The sequence below is a fragment of the Ctenopharyngodon idella genome, chromosome 2 (assembly GCF_019924925.1).
Source record: "Ctenopharyngodon idella isolate HZGC_01 chromosome 2, HZGC01, whole genome shotgun sequence".
Classification (NCBI taxonomy): domain Eukaryota; kingdom Metazoa; phylum Chordata; class Actinopteri; order Cypriniformes; family Xenocyprididae; genus Ctenopharyngodon; species Ctenopharyngodon idella.
The window spans coordinates 9,013,292-9,031,539 of NC_067221.1; the positions used below are offsets into that span (position 1 = coordinate 9,013,292).

At 35.4% G+C, this 18,248-nt stretch overlaps 1 long non-coding RNA gene across 5 annotated transcripts in view; it reads left to right on the plus strand.

Annotated features, from left to right (window-relative positions):
• The window catches only part of LOC127525665 (uncharacterized), a 94,102-nt gene that overhangs the window by 40,501 nt on the left and 35,353 nt on the right, over positions 1 to 18,248 (plus strand). For 4 of the 5 annotated variants that reach the window (XR_007933399.1, XR_007933397.1, XR_007933398.1 and 1 more), the window contains exon 5: positions 18,143 to 18,197. This is a non-coding gene — a long non-coding RNA (uncharacterized LOC127525665). Of the gene's footprint in view, positions 1 to 17,987; positions 18,058 to 18,142; positions 18,198 to 18,248 lie in introns of all 5 variants that reach the window. The other variant, XR_007933401.1, reaches the window with a different exon arrangement.

Sequence of the window (18,248 nt, forward strand, 5' to 3'; positions counted from 1 at the left end):
CCTTCCAACAAGACAATGACCCTAAGCACACAGCTAAAATAACGAAGGTGTGGCTTCACAACAACTCCGTGACTGTTCTTGAATGGCCCAGCCAGAGCCCTGACTTAAACCCAATTGAGCATCTCTGGAGACCTAAAAATGGCTGTCCACCAACGTTTACCATCCAACCTGACAGAACTGGAGAGGATCTGCAAGGAGGAATGGCAGAGGATCCCCAAATCCAGGTGTGAAAAACTTGTTGCATCTTTCCCAAAAAGACTCATGGCTGTATTAGATCAAAAGGGTGCTTCTACTAAATACTGAGCAAAGGGTCTGAATACTTAGGACCATGTGATATTTCAGTTTTTCTTTTTTAATAAATCTGCAAAAATGTCAACAATTCTGTGTTTTTCTGTCAATATGGGGTGCTGTGTGTACATTAATGAGGAAAAAAAATGAACTTAAATGATTTTAGCAAATGGCTGCAATATAACAAAGAGTGAAAAATTTAAGGGGGTCTGAATACTTTCCGTACCCACTGTATGTATATACCCCTCCTGTTCGAACCGCCCGCTCTAAGTGGGACTCGAACCCCGGTCGGCCAGCATGGGAGTCAGGCGGCTAAAGACCGCAGTCTCTAGCATCAGTCGCTAGAGTGCCTCTTGAGATCAGGGGAGTGGAAAGTGTCAAATTAGATAAGGGAGGAAAGCCATGTGATTTTTATTTTACCCTTTGTTGTTAATTTCATTGTCAATGTCAATTTCAATGTCATTGTTACAGGTTTCTGAGAATCTCTACACACACAGCTCTTACCGGCCTATGTCCGTTTTATATATATATATATATATATATAATATATATATATATATATACACACACACACACACACTGTATATTAGGGCTGTCAATAGAAAAAAAAAATTATCGCGATTAATTGAAAATTAAAATTTAAAATTGAAATTAAGCATACAACATTCATCTTGTTGAACACTTGTCATCATTTGCTATATTTAGCCAAGTAAACCATCATATTGAAGGGTGATTCACACAAAACTGTATTTTCTGCAAGCTTTTTTCAAGGTAAATTTTGGTGTCTTTCCAAAAAAGGACACTTGGAGACTCCAAAAGGACACTAAATAACCAACTGAAGTAAGGAGTCAGTATAATGGATAAATTTATGCATACCAAAGCACCCATGAAAAAACAAACCATTACATAAAAAAAACTTTTCAGAATTCAGTGTGTATTATGTGTACAGTGCAACAGCAAATAGCTTGTTTACATTTTAATTAAGTCGAGTTGCGATACCAAACAGGACCATATGAAGATGCAAAAAAAAAAAAAAACTCTAAACCAACCGCCCTGATCTGACTGCATATGCCTGAATAAACACGGCAACATACACGTGACAAATCGAAACATCCTGAATGTGTGTAGAAAAAAATGTGAATGTACTGAAATGTGTCTGTGCATAAATACAGTGTGCAATCAGTGTGTCGAGAGCGCACACACGTTATGTTTGCGCATCAATTTAACAGACTTGTGCGTGCTTACTGTACGACTCCTGTACGTCACTGCGATTGTCTTTACCTTGATTGCAATCCTCATCCATCAAAACTTTACTAGTGAGACGCTGGTTTGCTTTATCCAGCCAAGAAATGTTGTTTGCGTATCATCTGGCCATACAGAGGTGGTGTTGTGACGTTCAGCTCAGTCTGTATTTCACACAGCACAATGTGTGCGGTCTCATGCTCTTCAGAAACAATCACAGAATATGACAGAGCTTGTGTTTTAACGCAAAACACAAACTGAATGAATCACTGAAATCTATATATATAACTTTCATTTTGTTTTGTTTTGTACTGCTGTATGGTTGTGGTAACCACTTCAAACAGGTGTCACTGACGCATATGGGGACATTCTGTCCCCATTTAAACTTCGGAAACGGTAATTGTTCCCAGAACATTAGGGAATAACTGTGTGTCAGTGCGTGCAAGGAAGAGGGGAAAGTTGGAATCAGCCCTCAATATTAGGCTTTGGCAACACTCATGTCTCTCTCTCTCTCTCTCTCTCTCTTGCTTTTTCTCTTCCTGTACTTCTCTCTGGCCTATGTGGAATAAATTATGTTCAGCTTTGGTATGGGTTACCCAGTCCTGATGAATCATAAGCTTGTGATTTCAAAATGTAAAAATATCACAAAGAGCTACATTGTTTCAACGGGCAACCCTCACTTTACGGACAGCAAGTTTTTTTTTCCTTATTTTGTCTATTATTTCTCCTCCTTGTAGTAAATCAGTGCTAGTGAATGTCACATGTTGTTAAACCTATGAAAATGTCATATTATTCTGCTCAGATTTATAACTCTAAATCCTATTGTACAAATGCCTGAATGTTAAATGTTAGTTCACCCAAAAATGAAAATTCTGTCATTAATTACTCACTCTCATATTGTTCCAAACCCGTAAAAATAAGATAAGATATTTTTGATTAAATCCAAGAGCTCTCTGACCCCTCCATAGACAGCAATATAATCAACACTTTCAAGGCCCAAAAAGGAAGTAAAGACATCGTTAAAATAGTCTATGTAACTACAGTGGTTCCACCTTAATGTTATGAAGTGACAAGAATACTTTTTGTGCGCCAAAACAAAACAAAAATCATGACTTTATTTAACAATTTCTTCTCTCCCCGTCAGTCTCCTACGCTGTTTAACGTTGTAGACACAGTTCAGCGCTTCCAGATTCTACGTCAGAACGCTGACTCATTATTGGCCGGATCCTGTGGCAGCATCACACGCATTTGTTGTGCTGCTCACGTGTACAGCGTTGGACAATAATGAGTCACCGTTCTGATGTAGAACCTGAATAAAGTTGTTATTTTTGTTTTGTTTTTGCACACAAAAAGTATTCTCGTCGCTTCATAACATTAAGGTTGAACCACTGCAGTCACGTGGACTATTTTAACAATGTCTTTACTACCTTTCTAAACCTTGAAAGTGGTAATTAAATCACTGTCTATAGAGGGACAGAAAGCTCTCGGATTTCATCAAAAAAATCTTAATTTGTGTTCCGAAGATGAACGAAGGTCTTACAGGTTTGAAACAACATGAGGGTGAGTAATTAATGACAGAATTTTCATTTTTGTGCGAACTATTACTTTAAATAATCAATTGACCAGTGTACAGTGTTCTGAACTCTTTACAATATTGTTAGGTAATTATGAGGGTGATTAAGAAAACGAAATGTCTTAGTGTTACCAGCATCAGTTAAGTCAACTAATTTGTCATGCGCCATCCACACCCATAGTCTTTTCATCGCTTGACCATTTCCCCGCTCAACTGGAAAAGCCATCAGGCTGCATGTTTGTTCCAGGTTGGCATAAATGTAGTTTTTTTATGCCCAATTGAATATAGAATGAAGTGAACAACCCACTGCACCTTTTGGGGTATACAGACACAACCCCGCTTAGCATTCCCGTCCCAGCCCTTTTTCGGTCATTATGGGATACTTGAAGGCAGGGGGTGATCAAGGGTATGCTGCATCATGTTGCAGGCATGGCTCTCCACTCTGAGAACCTTTGATATTAGTCACTGACCGGATAGATGTGTCTCTGGAGGGACATAGTTTTAGTTTCCCAGATTTTACGGGTGTTTATTGACAAAAGTTCAAATTTGTTTAAAAATGGCTTTGTTTAGAGCTTGAAATGTAATGCTTTGGGAATGTTTTTATCAACATGATGCTGAAGTGATGTTGAATCACATGTTTAGATGCACTATTCCTTCACATTTAGATATGTATTCTTTTGTTTGTGGAAAGTGTCAAATTAGATCAGGGAGGAAAGCCATGTGATATTTATTTTACCCTTTGTTGTTAATTTCTTTTATCCCTATGTAATTGTTACAGGTTTCTGAGAATCATTTAAATAATGCAAATCATTACAAATGCTGTTTGCATTATTTTGTTAAACAGGGAAAGCAAAACTTTATACATACCTTTATAAATAAACAAATGTAGTAAAAAAATGTCCAAACCTTTGACTATTTGACTATTAAAAGAGGTCATGATATGAGAAATCAAATTTCCCTTGAACTTTTGACATATAAGTCTTTGTACCATTATAAAATCCTGCAAGTTTCACAGCTTAAAGTGTCCTCCTTATTGTAAACAAAGCATTTATTTAATCAAGCTCTAAAAATGTCTTGTTCTAATATTGTGGGATCTGTGACATCACACAGGCAAATGGATTTGCATATGCCTGCCTCCAGAGCAAGATATCGACGAATAGTTATACATCATCACACCACAGGCCCTGCCCACTGCCATTCAGTTGCTTAATGGCTGACATTTGCCTACGCTGGATGTAAGCGTTGTGTCGCATCAAAAGTAAATGTAACCCATTATAATCAATGATGCTGTCTACAGTGGATACAGTATACAGATGTGCATTCAGTTTCTGACGTACTCTACTTACCTGAGTCTGTCGACAACAGGACAAATGGAAGAGTGAAAGAATATTTGCCCTGACGGGAAGTTTAAATAGCTCATTTGTATCTCTGTACAGACTTCAGAAGGAACCCAGCATCCAGACCCTTAAAAAGTTGAAAGGTTGAAAGTAATAGTTTTTCCACTTATATATTTGTTTTTGTTTTGTGTGTGTGTGTGTGTGTGTGTGTGTGTGTGTGTGTGTGTGTGTGCAAAAAAACTTTATTAACATCATAAGTGAACCTCAAGGAAGATACTAAAATAATAATAAAAAGAAATCCATGTCATGACCCCTTTAAATCTTTCTCAACAACAGCAAATCATATATACAGTAGACACTCCTAGGCAAAAAAAATGGTCCAAGCAAAAAATGGCTCAACACTAAGCTTTTAACTGTCTTAATTACAAATTATTAGTCAGGAAATTAGCCAAATTTAAGCAAATGCATTACTTAAAAAGCCATTGCTGTCTCAGAAAAACATCAAAGACGTAATGAAGTTTTTGGCAGAATATGGGAAGTTGTGTGTGAAGTAAAACACGAGTTGCATAGTGATGCAGAGCGGTGTCTTGAAAATCTGCTGAGAAATATAATAGTAAATGCATCTCTACCACAGTTGAAGCATGGAGGAAGAGGTGTCATTGAGTGAGGAGGCTTTTTAGCTGCTGATATTGGTGAGCCACTTCACTGTGAAAAGTCATTTAAAGGGGACCTATTATGCCTCTTTTTACAAGATGTAATATAAGTCTCTAGTGTCCCCAGAATATGTCTGTGAAGTTTCAGTTCGAAATACCCCACAGATAATTTATTGTACCATATCCAATTTGCCCCTGTTTGGGTGTGAGCAAAAACACGCCGTTTTTGTGTGTGTACATTTAAATGCAAATGAGCTGCACTTTCCAGAAGAGGGCGGGGCCTTTACAGCAACAACACAACTGGAGAATCTCACGCAGCCAGAATGTCTGAAATTGTCGGTAGCAGTTTTCAGCCTTATATGTTCGAAGTTCGAACTGGAGTCGGACACCGATGGAGAGATTCAGGAAGAAGTCCAGCGTTGAACTTACCCTCGTTTGTGAAGCAGTCTGGCGTAAAATGATTTGCACAAACATATAAGACTTTACCTGTTTTCTTCGGCACATTTCCTTCATAAATGAAATTCATCCACTGTGTCCTCAGTGGCTCAGATGCCGGGAGTCTATGGAGACTCTTATGTTCATTGGTACATCAAAAGACAGAACATTTGTAATGTTTATGTGGTGCAGACATTGGGTGCTTCTTAAACAGAAGGCTGCTTCCTACAAAGGCTGCATAGCTCGGCTGTCACATCATCAAACCTCACTTTAGGCCATCTCAATTGGAAGGATCCTTGAAAGGCAGCTTTTGTTTCACGTCCTTCATTCAGCTGAATTTGCTGGATCTATCTATCCGTACATCCATCTGCCCATAGATCCTTCTCTATAGATAGATAGATATGCATATAAAGTCTGCATGTACTGTACATAAAATCCAGATATCACCAAATGGCTATTTCAAAGCCATTAGTCAAGCATTGTGAAGCCCTTCCCTAAAATATACATCTGTTTATACAAAGCGATATAACTCAGCACCTGCAAAGTCTTCATAGGCATGTAATCTCTAACAATTAACTGATTATTTACATCATCGGGTCTTATGAAACTTAAATGACCCAAGCAGTGATTGGATTGAAAGGGGATAATCTTTCTCATAATGACTCCTCCTTTAGAGCACTGAAAAATTAGGTTTGGCATCATATACATAATGTATGCCTGCATGGGCAAGTGCTTTTACTACACCCGGACTAAAAGCATTATCATTGGGATCAGTGCTCTGTGTAAAGGAAGGAAAGAGGGTGTTTTCGTATGCATGTTTCTGGTGACTCATATCGCGGAATCTCTTTTGCTAAGGTACACTGATGATGAGCAAGATTTTCTCTTACGTCCATTTCCCCTCAATGTCTTACCATTTTCTGCAAAATAACCTTTCATCTTATAGCATCAAGGGGAAAGAGATGACATCCATTCTTGAAAAAGTGTGCAGGACTGCCATTATATCATGGTGCTTGTGTGCAACTACAACCAGTGAGTTCAAACTACTTTTAGCTCCATCCAGTTTTGCTTGTATACAGAAGAAACTGGATTTGGCATTTAATTTTCTAAAATGTTGTTGTATTGTGTTGCCTGAGAAAATAGGCTCTAGAGAAAACGATAGTTTGGGTGTGGAAATCATAGTGGCAGCAGCATCAAACTGCTGCAGAGAAACTGGTTGAGTTACTGTTGCCGAGGGTGCAATCTTGATGACTTGTCAAGGGGTGTAACCTCAGTGACTCAGATGTGAAGTATGCTCTCATTCAAGGTGAATGAGTCACTGGGTAACAAGAATACTACTCCTTAAGTGAGCGCAAATCCTACTCTCTCATGCTTTCTTTCTTCTAACGTGAAGTTTAAAAAGGAAAACTAATTATTTTTGAAGGAGCTTTTGGCCAAAATATTGCAGCATGGAATTTTTTTTTTTTTTTTTTTTTATTTGCTCTGTAGGCGCATTCTGCCTAAACAAATTGAATTGTATAAAAATAAAGTGCACAGCTGTGAAGCTGAAATGATTATATACTGAACAACATGTGCAGCTGCATGAGTGATGAAGCTATCAGAGCAGTAAATAGTAAGCCAGGCATTCAGGTATGATTTTTTTCCCTTGGTAACAGCACTGGCTACTAAAAAGGTACTTCTTATTTCATGTATTTCATACACTGGGAAAAAAAATGGCATAGGATTTACTTTGAAACAGTTTTCACTCACAAATTGCACAAATAATTACAAAGAAACAGCAAGTACACTTGATACATTGGGTTTACTTAACTTTTTTATGTCAACAGGTTCCACGTAACTGGGTTATGTTGCATTCAATTAACATTGTTTATTTCAGTAAACTTAAGTTTATTACATAAGGTTAATTCAATGCCATTTAGTTGAATCAGGTTAACATTTTTATGTTCAATTATCCTAAAATTAATATCAAACAAAAATTCAAAGTAATCAAGTTTAATTGATTAGTTTATTTAGTGAATGCATTCAAGAACAATTTTTACAACCTTTACCAATGTATTCTAACAAGAATAACTTTATACTTTGTAAAGAGTCTTATTGTTAGGCGCTAACCAGAAGACGGTTTTGTTACATCCATGGCATGCCCAAAGTAGTTGTTTTTTATTATTAAAACAACTTTAATTGTTGTTAGCAGGTCCTCACCCCAAGCACATGCTCTACACTTCACTGCAATGGTAACCTCCAAAAACAATAGCATACCAGAAACTCTTTTAAATGTACACATTAACAAGCTAAGAACATTAACAAGTCTTAACAAGTCTCCCAATTTTTTCATCTTGATGAAAAAATGCATAAAAAAACATTTTATTTCAGTATTTACTCTCCAGCTCTGTTCAAAGCATGATGAGAAGGGAACATCCTAGTCTTAATGCTATTTTAACACAAATAAAATCATTTATGTACTCAACTCAAATGGGTTAAGTAAAGTGGTTGAAAAGAATTGTGTTGGATTAACTTCACTTATTTATGTAAATTGAACAGTCATGTTATTTTTGGCCTACTTAATTGAAACATGTTCTTTCAAAATGAAAAAATTGAGTTGAGCCAAAACGCAACTTTTTGAAATCAGTTTAACACAATGCAATTATGTTTAAATGGGAAACCTAATAAAATGGTGTTAAATAAAAAAGTTTTTTTTTTTTTAATAAACTGAACAGGATCGTAAAATAATTTTTTTGAGTGAAACACACTGAATTAAAGTAGAAAACAGTGTTTCCTTTTAAAGGGTTAGTTCACACAAAAATGAAAATTCTGTCATTAATTACTCATGTCGTTCCACACCTGTAAGGCCTTCATTCATCTTCAGAACACAAATTAAGATATTTTTGATAAAATCCGATGGCTTGTGAGGCCTGCATTGAGAGCAAGTTAACGTAGACTTTCAAACACCCAGAAAGGTGCTCAAAACATATCTAAAACAGTTCATGTGACTACAATGGTTCAAGCATAATGTTATGAACCCTTTAAAACATACTCCAATAATATTTGTTTTATTTAAAACTTCGAAAAAACATTTTTTTAAAGTGTATTTAAACTGCAGACTTAAAGGTGCATTCACTAATTTTTCCTCATTTAATTTTTTACACATAAAGAAATAAATAGAAATGAATTAGACAAATGAAATAGAAAAGAAATAAACATGTCCCAGGAGGCACCACTCATATCACAAGCTGTTTTGTTTTACATGGAGCGGGTCGCCTCATGAGGCCTTATTCTGCATGACCATATTCTACATCCCTTAATCTTACCCAATACCTAAACTTAACAGATACCTTACTAACTATTAATAAGCAGTAAATTAGGAGTTTATTAAGGGAAAAGTCATAGTTAATAGTGAATATGTGTTTCCCATACCCATGAGGGCCACCATGTTGAGATCACATGACTAGCTGAATAATTCTTGCCTTACAGCAAATTAGGAGTTTATTAAGGGAAAAGTCATAGTTAATAGTGAATATGTGTTTCCCATACCCATGAGGGCCACCATGTTGAGATCACATGACTAGCTGAATAATTCTTGCCTTACAGTGGACCTTTTTCACAGACAGTGATGACACATTTCCACAGTTATTCAAATCTCATCATCATTATCATTCATCTTAAATCTAGTAAAGTTTTTAATATTTTAATTACAAAAAAAAAAAAAATATATATATATATATATATATATACAATTATAATGCTATACTTTGTGTTATATTACATTGGTGCTAACATGAATTAACACTGCTGCTTGACTGTTTCGAATACAACGGCTGAGGGAATGATGACAAATTTCACCTCATTCTCTCTTCTGACTGCTGTAATCTCTCGATATTTTTTTCTTCTTTTGGAAAGTCACAGAAACATTATCTTTGTTTTCCTTTGATATTGGAGCAAATGTAAATACAAAAATTATATTTGCTGTCATCTCTCGTTCACTACTATAGAAGTTTACCCAACTATGACGAGTTCGCTTCGGAGAACCACGGAAATGTGAAAAGGGTCTCGTCTTTTAACGGACATTGAATAAATGAATCATGGCTGACTGTGAATAGCACATTTCTACAGTGGCAACCTACATGAAAACCTTAAAGCAAAGTCCAATACAGTGGTAATATCAGTCATAGCACTATAAATAAAAATTGAGTGCATGGTGGGTAACTAAATAATGCATCAACTTGGCAAAAATCATTGTGATTCACTTAATCCAGAGGGCACAAACTCATAATGAGACTCCAGAGTGAAGTACAATAATTCTGCACAATGACTCACACAGGAAGGAACAAACAATGAGCCATGAAGTATGACTCCCCTCCATTCCACAGCATGAATTCAACAAGCAAATACATAAATACAACAATCTCTAGATTATCATGAAAAAAAGGAACAGAAGCAGCAGTAGTTCTGATTTTACTGCGCTGGGCAAAATATGAATCCTTGAAGAATATGAAGTTATACATGAATTTGATCTCATCTACCATAAGAAACTCAATTACATGAAAATGTGTCTCTGCGTGTGCGAGAGCTCAGGCAGCGGTCCTTATTGATGTGAAGAGGAGTGTCGATTTCAGCGATATGAGACTTGCCTTTCTTAAGTCTGCCTGACAAACATTATTAATCATTCCCTGCATTTAAACCCTATTGTCCTTAGCATGTGAAACAGTTGGAGGCTGTTAAATGTCAGCCGCTGTGGCACCTTCAAATAGTCTGCTTAAGACTTACTAGAATAATTAGGAGGATATGCACTAGATGAATAAATAGGTTTATGTGCATGTCAGGCAGCTGTCTCTGTTCTGGAGTTTAGGCGCCTGGCTTCCTCCCCCTCACTGATGGCTACTGGGTACGCGGCATGTGGATTTACAAACACACTTAATGAACAAGCGCTAATATTATTTTATTGTATTTCCATACGCATACAGTATCCACTTCAGAGCCATATGAAATGAATGAAAGTGCAAACGAATGAAAATAGTGTTTCAGTCAGTTTATTCAAGCACGGAAATTGGTTTTATATAATAAGATGTAAAATGTATTCTGCTTTTGCATCATTAAAGGTGCTGTTGATTGTTGTCATTAAAGGCAAAGACAAAATACAAATCTAAAAGCCTCTTTAAAAATAGGCTATATTGTCTGAAATTCTATGATAAATCAGCAGCAGTTTGTGTTGTTTTGATTATTATTGTTTTTACATAATTTTTTTTTTTACTTTGAATTATTCAGTCAGTTCTTTAGAAACATTTATATTCCACAAAATTGTAGATCTTATGCTTATCAAAATATATCATTTAAATGAGCCTTGAAAAGAAAACTGCAATTTTAGAAGGTACTTTCCTCGGGCAAACAGGTAAAATCATTTCTGTTGTTGGCTTAACCTCGATATGAGTTTACTGAATTTATTTCTTCTTCGAGTTTAATGATTCAGAACAGTACGAAAGTTGCTTTTATTTCATTCTGCTCCTGCAAGAGAAGCAGTTTTGAAAATGCATTTGGCTTGTTTTTTGAGATGTAAATTATATTAATTTGATTTCTTAGAAGAGGATATTGAAAAAAGGGATCCGCAAAGCATCTGTTTATTATTGAAAAAATAAAGATGACCAATCTGCAGTGCTCTTCCCTTTTCTCATTTTTCAGGTAAATTCAGGCCATAACTAAAACCTAATTTAAGAAAATGCTGTTTGTTGGATGTTTTTTCAAATATAATTATGTGATGTATTCAGATATAAACACAAGACAGCTGAGTGCTCTTTATCTTCTAAAAAATCCTGGGTTAAAAACAACCCTAGTTGGGTTAAATATGCGATTGGGTTGTTTTGACCCAGCAGTTGGCTTAAATGTTTGCCCAACCTGCTGGCCAGTTTTATTTAGCTCAACTATTGATTAAAAATTATTATATGGCTGGTTTAAAATGAACCCAAAATAGGTTGGAAATTAAAAATCAGACGCATAATTATTAGAAGCAATACTAATGATCAAAAGGTGAACATTTATTAATAAGCAATTTAATAAATGTTTATTATTTAATTATTATTTATCAAACTTATTAATAAGTGTTCATTTATAAAACACATTAATAAATGTTATTATGTGTTCGTTTTAGGTGAGCAATATTTTTTTTTTTTAAACAATAGTTCAGTTAAATAAAACTACCCAGCAGGTTGGGTCAAACATTTAACCCAACCGTTGGGGCAAAACAACCCAATCGCTGGGTTTGTTGATATTTAACCCAACTTGTTTTTTTTTTTTCACCCAGCGTCTTAGTTTCATACAATAAAAATAGCAGATGAAAATTATTAATTTGCGATAATTTTTTTTTTAAATTTATTTATTTATTTTTTTGCACAAACAAAGCACTCGCGTCACATCATAAAATTGGGTTTAAGCCACTGGAGTCACATGGAGTACTTTAATGATGTCTTTACTACCTTTCTGGATCTTGAAAGTGGTAGTTGCGTTGGATCTCTATGGAGGGACAGAAACCTCTCTGAGTTCATCAAAAATATCTTAATTTGTGTTGCGAAGATAAACGAAGGGTGAGTAATTAATGAAAGAATTTTCATTTTTGGGTAAACTAAAGCTATTTAATTTATATCTTTCTATTGTATTTGTTTGTCTTATCCTTAGTGGTTTGTTGATTTATTCTTATTTTATTGCTGACTGTATTGCTGTCTTTTTTTTTTAAATTTAATTCAAAGATTGAAATCAAGATATCTTGTGCAATTGCAACACAGTTACCCTATTGTAAAAACACAAATACTTTGATTGAGGAGAGATAGTATTTAGGTGAGATAGTTGTAATGTTAATTGAGCAATGTTTATACAGGAAAAATGCGTAAATTAAAATCTGTCATCATATAAAGTGATCTCTTCAGAAGAAATTATTGATTGCCTAGACTTTCAATGTTTGGACAAAAAATTAGGTAATATTAAAAATATCTATTTGTCAGTATATACAGCAGTTCTTCCCTGTGGCATTAAAAATGGAATCGAATATCGATACTTTTCAAGGCAATGCAATGTGTAATTCAAAACACGAGTAAAAATCACTACAAAAAAAATTCCTTCATATTAAAACAGTTTGTGCTCTATTTTTATGGACTTTTCTCTGTGTACACGTATTTCCATTAAAATCTCAGAAAACTGTGTAGCAAACTAAACTCGATCACAACTAATTCTAATATCTATATATTATAGATTTCATTTTGTGCTTAATTTTCTCACAATTTTCTATGCTGCGCTGCACTGAAAGTTGCGATGGCCACTGAGGCTAAATGTGGAATCTATCATACACAGAATCCATCAATAATGAAAATCGTTACAAATGTCATTATTGATAAATCGGGTCTATGCACTGTGCATTAAAAACATCTGTCAGTCACTGTACAGGGAAAAAATGCTTTTTTGTGGACAAAATACATCTAAAAATAGCAGAGATCACAGAGTAAACTCCTACAAGAAAAATGCACAACCCAAGCTGTCTTAAACATGAGAATGTTTCATATTAAGTAAGCTATTTTCTGTGAATGTGCGAGACTTCTGACTTACGAAAATTGTGTTAATCTCACTTCATTAGCCACTATAGGTAAACAACTAGAAGAATAATTATAAACAGTAAAACTATCTGCGCTACAAACTTGTTTATGTTAACAATAATAAATTACTAGATAAAAGAGAAGTGAAAAGGTGAAAAGTTTGAAACAGGTTTGAAAGTGCTAGTCTGCACCATACTGGCTGTTTTGGGAATTCTAGGACTCGCAGTCGCACCTGAGCCCTGTGTGTGTGTGTGTGTGTGTGTGTGTGTGTGTGTGTGTGTGTGTGTGTGTGTGTGTGCGTGCGTGCGTGTGCGCGAGTGTTGGGGTTGCCGATCCACCTGGCACAGGTATTTGCTGCGTGTCTGCCAAGAGACACTTAAAATGCAGCCGTTCAGTCTAGCACAAACACGCTCGTCTGGGCGCTCGTCAGACACGGACAACTGCCTGCCACAGAAAAGAATGGGGGATGGATGAGGCTGTTGAGTGGGCGTTAGATTTTCTGGTTATTGTCCTTTATGACAATTCATTTGAAAAAGATGGATAAAAATGGCCTGTCACAATCGTCAGGAGTTAACCTTGGGTGCTGCTCTACAAAAGCAAATCTCACACTCATCGCCAAGCATCTGTAGGAGCAGAGTAATTATAGTAGTCTGCTGCAAATTTAGCATTTCTTTGCCAGAATTTTCTCTACAGAAGTTTTTGAGTCGTGAAATTAAACAATGCTTTAAAAGATGTGACAAAGCAGCTGGACTCATACCGAGGCCAGATTCAACACTGAATGGTGAACAGATTTACTATAGGAGTGGCTTTCCTCTCAAAGCTGGAGAGATGTTCTCCAGTGACCCCTTCCATTCATTTTTAACTGTGCCTGACTGCCTTTTCAGAACAACAGCACTATCATTTCCAGTAAAAACTAGCATGGTTTTGGAATACGGGTAGTACGCAGGAAAAAAAAAAATGGGCACGGCCCAGGCAGCGAGATATCGCGAAGCTTTATTCTGCAGTTCAAAGTCACTGAGAGGACACCAGCGATCATTTATTAAAGAACAAAGGCATAATCATGAGAGAAGATGGCAAATAAATAATACAACTAAATGACTGTGTTTGACTGCTTGCTGAGATGATAAATAGCACTGCAGCACTCCATTGATTTTGATAATATAATAATTACAGCAGACTTCCATTGGGTCCACCTGAATGAACTGAGAGCAATGGCACACTTAAATTAATGTTAGTCTCAGAAAATAGCACTTGTCATTGAAAAATAAGAAAGGATGCAAAATGATTTTTTAAAATTAATTTTTGACATTTTATAAAAAAGTCTTCATATGGCGTATACTGCAAACCAAGACAGCTTTGAATTAATACGCTAATGAAAATAATTATATACAATAATTCAAGTTACTCTGACAGATAAAAATGCAATCAAGTTTTTAAAATCACCTAAACAAATAAGTGTAAATTTTTTTTAATTTGCGTTTCATTAGTTAACATTAGTTAACTACATTAGTTAACGTGAACTAATAATGAACTGCACTTCTACAGCATTTATTAATCTTTGTTAAATGTTAATTTCAACATTTACTAATACATTATTAAAATCAAAAGTTGTATTTGTTAACATTAGTTAATGCACTGTAATATATATATATATATATATATATATATATATATATATATATATATATATATATATATATATATATATATGTATGTATGTATGTATGTGTGTATATATATATATATATAAAATTTACCACTTTATTTACAAAATAATATTATCTAAAGCATGTTCATGCAACAGTTTCATCTCGTGAACACTCGCGCATGTGCGTTGAGTTGGCTATTCAGGTAAGAAATAGCATATGACAGAAACTGAATAAAGTAATTAAATGTAAAATAATCTTGGATAGTTTTCAGTTGTAAAAATTACAGATTAATCAAATAAAGTTACAAAAGTTATTCAGTCAAGAGCAACAAGTAATTTTCTCTTTCTCTTTTGTTGTTTGATTAACATTAAAAACACGAACAGCAGCATGTTTATTAGGCTGCTGTCACTTTAAGACCTGACGCACAGATCCAATATACTGTTGCATGTGCGTTTTCTTTCTCAACTGTTTATGTTCACTTAGGACATTATCCAACTGTGTTTATGTGAATACTCGTCAAGATAGACATTGTGACAATATTTTTTGGTATATTTGACCGTTTAAGCACAACAAGCCGCAAAAAAGAAATCAATTTGGATGTGAGCACAGGAATGAAAATTCCCTCGCAATCCCACGCTGACCAACCTTTATGATTTGCATTTTTATTATGAATTTGTGTGTGTGTTATTTGTTGTTATTGGAGACGTCAGAGATTGATGGTATATAATAAATAATTTTTACACACTTTAGCCATTTAAAAATGTTTGAAGGATTTTTCCTTCTCGCCAGACGGCACCCCAGGGTGTTTTGGCACGCCAGTTGGGAAACACCGACTTAAACAGTAGTACTGGAACTGTGCCTTCAGGGGTCACAGTGTTAATTTGACCTCAAATAAACCTTCAGAAAGAAAAACAAACCTCCATCTTGCCATATTATGTACATATTGTTGTGTTTGAGACCATATGGGCGAGTTTATTTTTAGTTAGGTGCACTATTGGGTTTCATTAAGGCTGCTGTGAGGGTCCCAGATGGCCCGCCTCGGTAAAGACCACGCAGTGCCAGAGGCTGAGAGTGGTTTCTTGCCCATGTTGTGACGCAGAGCGGTGGAGCACACATGCTTACATACACACCATCTCTCTCACACACAAAGAGCGTGTAGAATGGGTTCTTTGTACTGCTATGGTGCCATGTCTCTGTGCTGACAACATTTTTCCCCTTCAAAGACCAAGTCCAACACAACTCCAGCTGCCCCGTCTGTCTGTTTGGGTGGGCGAGAAAAGGGTCAGGACTCACGAGTGAGGGAAAACCACGCCATTCTTATATGTTTTACTTCAAGTCGTCTACTACGTCTGTGCCAAAACGGTAGCTGTGATTAGACACCGCAGGGTGTTCTAATACACGAGTACCCAGTGGTGTCAGGTATGGGTTATAGGTTTTCCAGACCAGCCGCATCCACATGATTGCTGTCTAAATCTCGGAAAATTAGACTTCTTAAATGATCTTGCCCTTTACCACCATTTTAAAAATATTCCCTGCTCTGCTGGATGAAAGCAATTATAAGTAAGTAAATATGAAAAAGCTCCTCCATATAGACGTTTGTTCTCATTATCTCCATCAGTATTGCTTGTGTCTCTGACTCTCTGCTTCCCTCTTAGGGCAGAGAATGGAATTGCAGAGATTGTTCTTCAGTTCATTTGCAATCCATTGCTGCTGACAGGTCTCTGCCGGTCTCTGCCAGTGAACAGCCGCCTTAATGCTTCTGTGTCCTTGAGAATAGAGTGAATAGACAAATCGATTAAAATAGAATGTGGACGCATACAGAATTTGAAATGTTGTAGATTATAGCCTCATTTGAATAAAATACTAATTCTGTCAATGTTACACTGAATCAGAAAGAGTTTTACTTTTTATCAATTGTGCTCACTCACATACAGGGGGAATTTGCCTTGGTAATGTAAGCTTCGCACAATCGTACATTAGAAATCAAATAGACACGTGAAAAACAGCATATTTGGGTCATTAATATGAAACTCATGTATTTGTCCTATGCATTCTTTTATTCAAAAACACATTCAAACTGCAATTCATACATGCAGTGACTTATATGATTAGCATGTTTTTAATTTTGGAATTAAAATTCTTTTTGATATATATATTTAATTTTTTTGTTTGTTTGTTTTTGGGCATATTATAAAATATAATGTGATGTAACTGCCCAAAAACATAATGTTTATAAATTAAAATTGTATGATATTTGTAAAAAAAAAAAAAAAAAAATCCTTGAGAAATGTATTTAAAATCTGGAAATAATTATTAATATTAAGTAGATGTGTACACTTATGATTTGTTATCATAACATTTTTTCTTTTGTCAAATCAACTATAATTAATGTAGTTCAGTCGCCTTCATTGTATTAACTTAAATTTTTAATTTCAATGAACTCAAAATTTTAAGGCAACCAGGTAACTTACTTTTTTAAGTTAAACCAACAATTATGTTTTTTACAGTGTACACGGAAGTGTATTCAAGCTGTAAGGAAAATGTTTTTACTTTTTGTTTGATGGTCACACCACAAAATCTTTTTTTAAACATTTGAAACCAACATGAATGCATAGAGTATATTTCAAAAAACTAGATTCTCCTTTTAAATGATTTTTTATATGTATGATGGGCATCTAATGTATGAGTTACCTTTCTCGAGTGCAGTTTGTTTGTTTAGTACAAAAGTTGTACTAAATTTATCTCAGAGTTTATTAACTTAATATAACTGATTACCTCAATATTTTGAGTTCTGCTAACTTATTAGGGTTTTCAGTGCACTTTTATGTTATGACTCATTTTCAGAATAATACAATGAATATGTTCAGTATTTGTGTGCTAAGAAGAATATTATATGCAGAAAAATACACGTCTGTACAAGTAGTTTAAATGAGAAAAACAGAAATGTAAATATCAAATATGATATCAAAATAATCAATCACACACATGGATCCATAAACAGCTGAAATGCCTTTACATATTTCATAAGAAATTAAAGTGTTATATCCTTTTAAGAAACTTTATTGGACAGTGGTAACTGTTCTTGAGAAAGATTGCCTGCAGCAAAAACAGTCAATGGGTCTCTGGTGACTTTGCCTGCCGTTTTCTCAATTTGGAAGTGACAAGGGCAGGCAGGGGTGCACTAATAATTGTCTCAGCCGTCTTGACTGTCTGTTGTAGTCAATTTTTGTCTGATTTGGTTGCAGAGACAAACCAGACAGCTATAGACGTGCACAGACACAATGCCCACTGAGTGGAACTGTATCTGAAGCTCCGGTATGTGGCAGGATCAAAGTCCTCAGTTGAGGAAGGACGTACTTACACTGCTGGGCCTTTTTTACATCAATATTGTCTCCCACAGGTTCTGAGGGATTGAATCCTGAGGGAATCTTTGGCTGATGGTGATGTTGAGTAAGGTGAGGAGATTTGATACCTACTATTATCTCTACATTTATTCAATAATAATA